This window comes from Sminthopsis crassicaudata, chromosome 6, assembly GCF_048593235.1.
Source record: "Sminthopsis crassicaudata isolate SCR6 chromosome 6, ASM4859323v1, whole genome shotgun sequence".
Lineage (NCBI taxonomy): Eukaryota > Metazoa > Chordata > Mammalia > Dasyuromorphia > Dasyuridae > Sminthopsis > Sminthopsis crassicaudata.
The window spans coordinates 42112818-42122923 of NC_133622.1; the positions used below are offsets into that span (position 1 = coordinate 42112818).

Here is a 10106-nt window from a genome sequence, read left to right on the forward strand (position 1 = left end):
CTGGAAAGCAAATAAGCTCCAGGTTCATGGGAGGGAATGTTCTGTTAGCAATTGTTTTTATGACAGTCTCTGTAAATGCCTTTGTTTTGTGCTAATTCCATCAACTGGTTAACTATTAAAGGTAAACACTCCGATGGGGGCTCATAAGCTATAATTTTAGAAATGTATCCAGGAAACAATTTGAACTTGAGGTAGTTACCTTTCTCTCAGCCCCCACACTAGTTCCCCACTCTTGAGTTTCATTCAGTTGCTGGGAGCAGTCCCATCAAAAGAGCTCAGTAGGGAAAATAAAAAACAAAACCTAATACCAACACTTTTAATTTTAATTATTATTTAAAAAATAATTCATTCATGCCTTTTTTGCTTAATAAAATCATAGTTTTCCATAACATCCTTCCTCCTGACCCCTAAGAGGGGGGGGTCATAATCTCAAATAATAAATTACATTTTTTTAAGACCAAAAAAAGAAAAGGGGAAAACATTGGCACAATTGGTCAATACATTGAAAAAATGCTGAACATATGCTATATGTAATATACCTTAAGGTAAGGGTGAGTTGGGGGAATCTCATATCTTTTTCTAATCATAGCAAAATCTTATATACATATATAAAATTTATTTTTGAAATATTTCTTAATTGCATATAAAATTTTAACATTCTTTTTTTAAAATGTTGAGTTCCAAATTCTTTCTCTTTCTCCCCTCTCCTATCCCTTGAATATGATATTGAGTATATATATATATATATATATATGTGTGTGTGTGTGTGTGTGTGTGTGTGTGTGCATATATATATATATATATATGTGTGTGTGTGCATATATATATATATGTGAAGTCATGCAAAACATATTCCCACATTAGCCATGTCTAACACTTAAAAATTGCCTATTTCTCTGTGTCCCTTTTAAATAATTATTCTTTTTTAATTGCATTCCCTTTATTATTATTATATTACATATATACATAATCTTTTTGACAAGACAATCCTGGTTAAGCACAGCTAATGAGTGCCATGTATCTGAGGCCACATTTGAACTTGGGTCTTCCAAGTTCTAGCTTCCTGAAAATAATTATTTTTTAACAAAATCTCCCATTTACACAAATAAGAATTTTGTTAAATATGTTTAGTATTTTAAAAGTGCATTAAAATAGATAGAAATTAAAAAAAAATCTTGTTTTATTTGTGTCCTGTTCTCAATTCCTTTTCTTCTGTGTATTTTCTGGTTTATTGTTTGTTAAATAATTTTAGTATGTATATTTTGTTAAGACTGTTTTCTTCCCTTAATCACTTTAATGATTTTTCCATTATTTCTTTTCATTCTTCACTTTTGTCATTTCATATAGAGAATAACATTCCATGGTTAATTCTTTCTGCACACAGTAAATATTTAGTATAAGCACAATGATTTTTTTTATGCTTAATTACCTTTGCTTCCATTAATTTAAATTTGCCAAGTAATGGTTTAAATTCATAGTGGTATATTTGTTTAGCCATCACCCAGTCATTGGAGACATCAATTATTCTCAATTTTTATTATAGCAAATAAAACTGCTGAGAATATGTTTGTATGGAGACTTTTCTAAAAATCAGTAACATCATTAGAGAATAACCCTAGCAGCATAGTCACTGGGTTAAAGGGTAAAAACTGTTTTGCAACTCTTATTACATGACACCATATTGCTTTCCACAAGAACCAAAACAAATCACAGCTTTATCAAGATTTAAAATGAGGTTTTTTTTTTTTTTTTTTTAATCACTAGCTAGCATGAATTTTATGGTTTTAAAGTCCTTGCTAACTTAGTGGGTATGAAATAGTATCTTCACAACGTTTTAATTTACATTTTTCTGATTTCTCAAGAATTGAACCAATTTTCAGGTATTTATTTATTAATGATTTTTTATTACTTTCTATAATTGCTTATTAGTATTTTTGATTATCTATCTCTTGCAATAGATATTGGAAAACTTAGTCATATAAAATTTCACCAATTTCTTATAGATTTTAGATGTCAAAATTCCTTCCTCACAGGTTATTTTAAGTGCATTGTTTCTTTGTTCTGTATAACAAAACAAAGCAAAAAACAGAACAAAATACAACCTTTACCTTCAGTAAGGAATCTGGTTTTGGTTTGTTTTTATAATTTCTTCCACTTGTTGTCTACTTCTGTTTTTCAGGAACACATGTAGTATGAAATACTTTAAAATCATCCAGGACCATGGAAACTTTATAATTAAGGTAACAACCCTAATAAACCAAAATAACCATGAAATGAAATTATGGATATTGTTTTGTCCTTTATTCTCCAAGAGGACCATGACGTCTGGAAGTTGATATCATGGCTTGCAAATGAATTAGCTGGAAGTGAGGGAGGGCTGTGCAAAGTCCCCAGTCTTACTTTCTCCTCAGGAACCATCTGGGTCCAATGGCCAGATATCGACTAGGATGATTAGAATGGCCTTGGATGGCATGTCTAGATAAGGGATGACTGGCAATGAGTCCTTGTCTTAGCTGGCCTGAATCCAGAAGGTTACAGGTTAGAGTTGAGTTTTGCCCCTTAGGGCATTGATGCTGAAAAATCAGACTCTCCTTATAATTTTTTTTAAATTCACAAGGTCATTGAGGTTCCACTTTCTTAACTTAGAATAAGAAAGAAAAAATGCAGAGGCCAAGGACTGACTCCTGTTTATTAGGACCACATGCAGCATGGTCTCCCCTAGGAAACCATGATTGATGGAAGAAATAAATGAAGTGAAGAAATTCAGCTAAAGCTGACTCAGCCTTTCTGAAGGCTCAGGAAGTCCACATATGCTCCAGTTTCTCCAATCCACTTATATATATCATCCTGACTGCTAGAAGTAGTCTCGTGGAGAGATACCATTCACCAGACCTTTTTTTAATTCAGAATTTGAGCATTATTGCATTTGTGTAATCACTGACATATTCTGAAATAAGATATATTAGCCATTCCTTACATTTTCAATCATGAAAATAATGAAAAGGATCTCTTATCATTTGGAAATGTTAGTTTTCTCATCTTAAATAGATTGCAATATCCCTGAGGTCGGGGATCATGTTACAGAATTTTTTAGAGTTGGATAGAGCTTAAATATCATTTAGTCCAAAGCCAGTGTTCTGAAAATTTTACAAATTAGGAGTATCTTGACTTCTTTTAAAAAGAAAATTCTGTAGAAATCTATCTTACCTAAGAACAAAGCAAGAGGGGAAGGGGATAAAAGAAAGCGGAAGTAGGATGATAAGAGGGAGCCAGGATGAAGGGAAGTAGCAGTTAGAAGTAAAACAGACTTTTGAGGAAGGATAGGGTAAGAATTGTGTGTGTGTGTCTGTGTGTGTGTGTGTGTGTGTGTGTGTGTGTGTGTGTGTGTGTGAGAGAGAGAGAGAGAGAGAGAGAGAGAGAGAGACAGAGACAGAGACAGAGACAGAGACAGAGAAAGGAGAAAGAAAAGAAAATAGGATGAAGAAAAACTACATAGTAAAAAAAAATTTGTAACAGCAGCTAATATGGAGATTTTTATATGATTTTACGTTTGCCTTCTGGAGGAAAGAAAAAAATGTGGAACTTAAAATTTTAAAAAAGTAATCATAAAAATACAAAATGAGTACTTTTTTTAAAAAAAGAGAAGAAAAAAAATTCTTCAACTAACAAATACCTATTTTTCTTCATTTTATCCTATCCTTCTTCCCACTACTGAGAGGGGGAAAAAAAAACCTTGTGACAAAAACTTTTTATTTAGTTAATAAAAACAAATCCATGCTGACTGTCAAAAAAAATTAATACATGACTCATTGTACAACACATGCTATCACTTCTGTGTTAGGAGATGTTTCATCATCAGTCCTTGGGAATTATGGTCATTTAATGCTTTCAAACTTGTTTTACTGTTCGTGTATATAAATTGTTCTCCCAGTTCACTTTTTTTAGTTAATATAAATCTTCTTAGCTTTCTCTGAAATAATCTCTGTCATTACATTCACATCCCATCATTTTTTCAGTCATTCCCCAATTTATTGCCATTCCTTTAGTTTCAAATTCTGCACCACCACAAAACCAATTGCTATAAATCTTTCCACATATGAATCCTTTTCATTCTTTTCTCTCTTTGGAGGCTAGGCCTGGTGGTAGGATTTCTGAAACAAAGCATATGCAAATTTACTAACTCTGAGGGCATAATTCCAAATTGATCTCTGGAATGCTCATAACCCCTCTGCAGTTGATGTGCTTGTTTTCCTGCCTGCACATCTTTCAGCACTGATACTTTTCCTCCTTTTTTTGGTCAGTTTTGCCAATTTGGTGGGTGTAAGGCTTAATTTGTTTTTCTCTTCAAGTGATTTGTTGAAATTTTTTCACATGCTTGTTGATAGCTTGGATTTCTTCCTTAGGAAAAATGCTTGTTTATATCCTTGGACAATTTGTTAAATGAAGAAGACTTTAATTTCTTCCATTCCACTACACTAAATACTAAACAGATAATAGGTGTTCAACAAGTAATGATTGATCAGTCTACAGAAATAAAATGCTAATTACATACTAGTTACTCGAGAGGCAGCTAGATAGTGCAGTGGACAAAGTTGCAGACCTGAAATCAAAAAGACCTTAGTTCAAATGGAGCCTCAGATACTAGCTGTGTGACCCTGGCCAAGTCTCAAACTGAGGAATATTATCATCTACCTCCCAGTGTGATTGTGAAGATCAATGAGATAATATTTGTAAAGTGTTTGTCATAGTGACAGTCAAAGAATATCAGTGTTGAAATAGGCAAACAGCAATGTTGTGGGTTTGTGGGATTAAGATGACATGGGGAGAATCATACTATGGTAGGAAACTTTTCAGAAAATATTGGAGAATTAGTAAATTATTGGAGAAATTGAGAATTTGTAAATTATTGGAGAAATTGTAAATCACTACATTGAAGACATAAAACTGTGTTCCACAGGCCTAGTAAGTTAGTAGTTGGACTTTTCAAAAAGTATTCCTTTACTCTATGCAAAGCTACACATATTTAATATTTAGGATTCTTGGTTCCCTCTTAAATGTTCAACATCAAAAACTCACAATTTTATCAGTGGAATTGACGTGAAAGAAAATGCATCACTATTTCCTTTTCTGCTACACTCTTCCCTACATGGGACTTTCGTGTGTGACTTGGAGGCGCTATTTCCCCCATCAGAATGTGAGTACCACGAGCTGAGACCTTTTTGTATACCCAGGACTTAGCACAGAGCTGGGTGCTTTATTTATTTATTAAGGTCCAAACAACAGGAACACTGTTCCTGTTGGAACAGGGAACAGTGTTCAAGATAATATGAAGCAAACCAACTCAGAGATTGTCCACATCAACCAGATACCAGGACTGCTCATTTCTCAGATCTTTGTGATGAGTTCCCATCTTTTCTCAAACATTTATTAACTGGGTAACAATAGCCACGTTACTGAACTACTTCAGAACTACCTCAGCTGTTCCTCTCACCTTCCATTAATGGGAAGAAAATCCATTTTTAAGCCAGGATTGGTGTGGTTCAGGTGCTTTGCATACCATGAGGTGCTATGTTATCTGTATTCAAAGAAAGAAATTAGTAATGGCTAGGTTTTACAACAATAGCCTTAAATCTTAGGCTAAGTGAATTTTGGTGAATAAGAAAAAATAACAATCTCAGTGAATATGAAGTATTCATGGCTTTTTATTGTTCTAGCCATTTAGCACAATGTGTAAATTACAGGATCATAAATTTCGAGATAGGCGGGCAGTCATTTAACTCCAATTCCCTAATTTTATGGATGTGGAAACTGAGGCAGAGAGAAGTTAGCAACTTTTTAAAAGTTTGGAATTCAGATCCTATATGACTCCAAGGACATTTTGTTCAGAAATGAATTGAGGGACAGCTAGCTGGCAGCAGTGGATAGAGCACCAACCCTGAAGTCCTAAGGATCTGAGTTCAAATTTGCCCTCAGACACTTAACACTTTCTAATTGTGTGACCTTGGGGGCAAGTCACTTAATCCCAATTGCCTCAGCAAGAAAGAAAAAAAATTTAATTGAAAAAAAATTCTAAATAGTTTTTTATTTTTCCAGTGCATGCAAAGATAGTTTTCAAAATTCCCCTGTGCAAAACCTTGGGTTCCAAATAATCTCCCTTCCTTCCCCACCTTCCTTCCATAGGCAGGTTAAACCTGTGCATGAATTGAAAATTTTTAACTAAAATTTTTTCTTTGTATTGAATAAGATAAGAAAGATGATAAAAAGGCAATAATTAACTGACCTTGGTTGAGTCACCTGGCCCAGATGAATTACAACCCAAAGTGCTTCAAGAACTGGTTGGTCACCTGGCTGATGATCACTGGCAGTGATCTCTGTTAGATCTCAGAGAGTGGGAGAAGGCCCTACCACTAAAGGGGTGTTTATGTTTTGAGTTACTTGAAAAAAAAAAAAAAGGTAAACAATAAAGTTTCCAAATTAGGGTCAATGAACTTGTCTTCATGGAAATAATTCCAAATTTAGAGTCTTTCTAGACCATTTTATTTTAAGGGATGGCTAGAGAAAATTTGAATAGTATTTTATTTTTTCTTCTAGTTACATGCCAAGAAAATTTTTAGCGTTCATTTTTACAAGATTTTTTCCCCCTCTCCTCCCCTTTTTCAATGATGGTGGGCATATACACATATATTTTAAAAAATAATAGTATTCCCTACTAGAGAAAATTTGAAAAGAGGCAACTTGGTGGCAGAGGAGATCAAGCTAGGGCTCTGGAGTCAGGAAGTTCAAAGTTTCAGATACTAATTGGGTGACTCTGGCCTAGTTAGTTAACTTCTGTTTGCCTCTGAAGAAGAAAATGGTAAACCATTCTCTTATCCTTCCCATGGACAATATTGGTGTGATAGAATCCACCCAGTCAGGAAGAGACAGATCAAAATGAAGAATAACAGTGAAAATTTAGAAAAGAGACCCATGACAACAAAAACCAACACTGCTTCATCAAAAACAGAGCTGGACTAATGTTGGACTAATGTAATTTCCTTTTTTGACTGGGTTACTGCAAGATCAGAAGTTCTTAATCTAAGGCTTTCAGAATTTCCCCTCTCTAAAGGTCACAGATGGGGAAAAAATACATCTTTATTTTCACTGACCTTTAGGTGAAATGTAGCATTTTCTTTAATTATGAACATAGGTGACAAGTATTCTGAATCATAGTTCATAGTTTATACTAGATTGCCACAGGAGACCATAATTTAAAAAAAAAAAAAAAGTTAAGATACTTTACATCGTTGGATGGGGATGATGGTGGTGGATTTTTTTTTTTTTTTAGCAAAGTACTGAACAATATTTTCATGTTATTCTTATGAGATGAATTACAATTAGATTATAATTACTTAGATTAAAATCTGGGTCAATGGCCATTCCCAAAGAGTGGTCATTTAGGATTTGAGATCAATTTAGAAAGGTCTTTAATAAAGTGTCACAGATTCCTATCAGTGGTTGTCGATGTTCTGTTAAATATTTGCATGAGTTAAGTCTTTCACAGTTTGTCTTTATGATATTGTCATTGTATAAATGATTTTAGTTCTGCTCACTTAAGCCTTAATCCATTCATATGAGTCTTCCCAGGTTTTTCTTTATAAAAGGGCAGTTTTCATAAAAGAAACAAACTTGGAATACTTCGAGCCTTAGACCTTTATTAAGGCTTTTCTTTTTGTCATTCCTTTTAAGTCAGTTCCAAGTAGCAGATTTGAGGATGGAGCCTGAGCAGGAGCACAAAAATAGGAGATCATATCTCAAATACAGGAATAGCAACTAAGAGTCCAGTTGGAGTGAAGAGTGAATGAGAGGGAAGAAGATAAAAGTGGTCTTGAAGAATAGGTTTGGAGGCATATTGAGAAAGGCATTAAGTGACAAACTGAGGATTGTATTTTAAGAGGAAATAGGGTGCCCCATGAGCAGGAGCCAGACTTTTAGGTATATCACTTTGTCAGCTCTATTGGCGGATGGATGGATTGACAGGGGAGACATCCGAGGCAAAAAGGTCAATTAGGAGGCCACTGTGAAAGTACAAATTTGAGGTAATTAAGGCTGGTCATGTAAATAAAAAGAAGGTAATTAAGAAAAGACTTGAAGATTGATTTGGAATGCTAAAGTAAAGAATGAAAGTGGAGGACTGAAGCTGTAAGATTGGGCGCATGGCAGGATGATTTCCCTTAAGAGAGACAGGGAATGTGGTGCATTTGTTAGAGAAAGATCATAGAATTTTAGGACCATACATGCAGGGCTGTAAGGCCATCTAGAGAAGGAACAGACATATAAAGTGACTTGCTAGAGTCACAAGCTAGTAAATGTTTAAGATGGGATTTTAGCTCTGCTTAGGACATGTTAAGTTTGAAATGCCTATTTATCAATCAACAAACATTTAATATGTGCCAGGTATTAGCGACATAAATACAAAAAATGAAACAATTTCTCCTCTGACATTGCATTTTTGCATGTTACCAACTTGCCTTTTGGCAGAAAAAGGCCAGGAGCAGGGGTGGTTTTGGAAGAAAAATTTTGAATTCCATTTGAGTTTAGCATCCATGTGCAAATTTAAGTCAGTGAGTAAACATTTAGAAAGTTTGAATTGGTAAGAATTGAATTTATTAAGAATATTAAATAAATTCAAGTTTCTGGATCCCAAGTCTGGTGTCATTTCCACCATTTCACATTGCCTCCTCCATCAGTGAATGAGTTATAGGAAAAAGGGGGACCCTCTGGTGTAACCTTCCGGGTTGGGCTGGTGGTAGTAATTGAGGGAGAAGTTAAGACACTGGGATAAAACAGTTCCCTGGCTGTCAATGTTTCCAGCAATTTGGAAGTTTGGTTGCAATCTAATAACAGATTGAAAGGAGTACTTTGAGCAATACTGGGATGAGGAAGGAAACAGTTTATACGGGTATGCATGTGCCTGAGGATATGTCCATGTACATATATGAATGCACTAGATGTGTATGTACACATGTGTATACACACAACAATATGTTATTATCGCCTTTTTGTCCCCTTATCCCTTCCTAGCCCACTGGTACTTCCGCCTGTGTCAAGTCCCTTCTTTCAGCCACTAAAGTGATTTTTCTAAGCACAGGCACCTCACCAATTCGATAAGCCCCAGTGGCTTCCTACCCCTCCAGAGCCAACACAAAGTACCCCGTGGACTTCCAAGTCCTTGGTGACCCGGCCATCTCCCACCTTTCCAGGCCTTCCCCCTCTTCCCCCCTTGCTGTTAGATTCATCCTGTCCCATGCGGCAACCTCTCCGCCTACTTGTTCTATGAACAAGACACCCTGTTTCTGGACTCCTCTCCTTATCCCTCGTCTTGAGCCTCCCCTGCCGCGCGGCCGACCTCCCTGGCTTCCTTTTAGTCCCAAGGAATCCTGCTCTCTCCAGGAAGCCTTCCCGCTCCCTGGTTAATTACTTCGCGTTTGTCAGTTATTTCCTATAGAGCCAGGACTGGGCTAGTGTGGTATATTTATGTGCACGCAGTCTCCTCCGTTAGATAGAAAGCTGAGGGCAGGGACCCCTGTGGCTTAGTGTTTTAGACTGACTCATCAATTCAAGCAGAATCCAGTATTTTCCTTCCCAACTTATCCCTGTTCCTAACCCGTTTCTTCCCAAAGGCAGAGTTGGGTTCCAAACTCGGGAAGGCCTGCCGTGGAATTCTGGCTCTTCCCCCATGTGTGACGGGGACTACCCACTCAGGCTGTTTTTGGTTTCAGAGAACTCCTTCCCCGCCATGTGACCCGGAATTACCCACTCAGGCTGTTTTTGGTTTCAGGAACCCTTTCCCCCACGTGTGACCGGGAGTACCCACTCAGGCTGTTTTTGGTTTCAGAGAACTCCTTCCCCGCCATGTGACCCGGAATTACCCACTCAGGCTGTTTTTGGTTTCAGGGAACCCTTTCCCCCACGTGTGACCGGGAGTACCCACTCAGGCTGTTTTTGGCTTCAGGGAACCCTTTCCCCCACGTGTGACCCGGAATTACCCACTCAGGCTGTTTTTGGTTTCAGGGAACCCTTTCCCCCACGTGTGACCCGGAATTACCCACTCAGGCTGTGTTTATGGT

General features: G+C 36.5%; 1 protein-coding gene across 1 annotated transcript in view; it reads right to left on the minus strand.

The window, feature by feature from the left end:
* Positions 1 to 10106, minus strand: part of HOPX (HOP homeobox) — a 384876-nt gene that overhangs the window by 199689 nt on the left and 175081 nt on the right. The window lies entirely within an intron of this gene.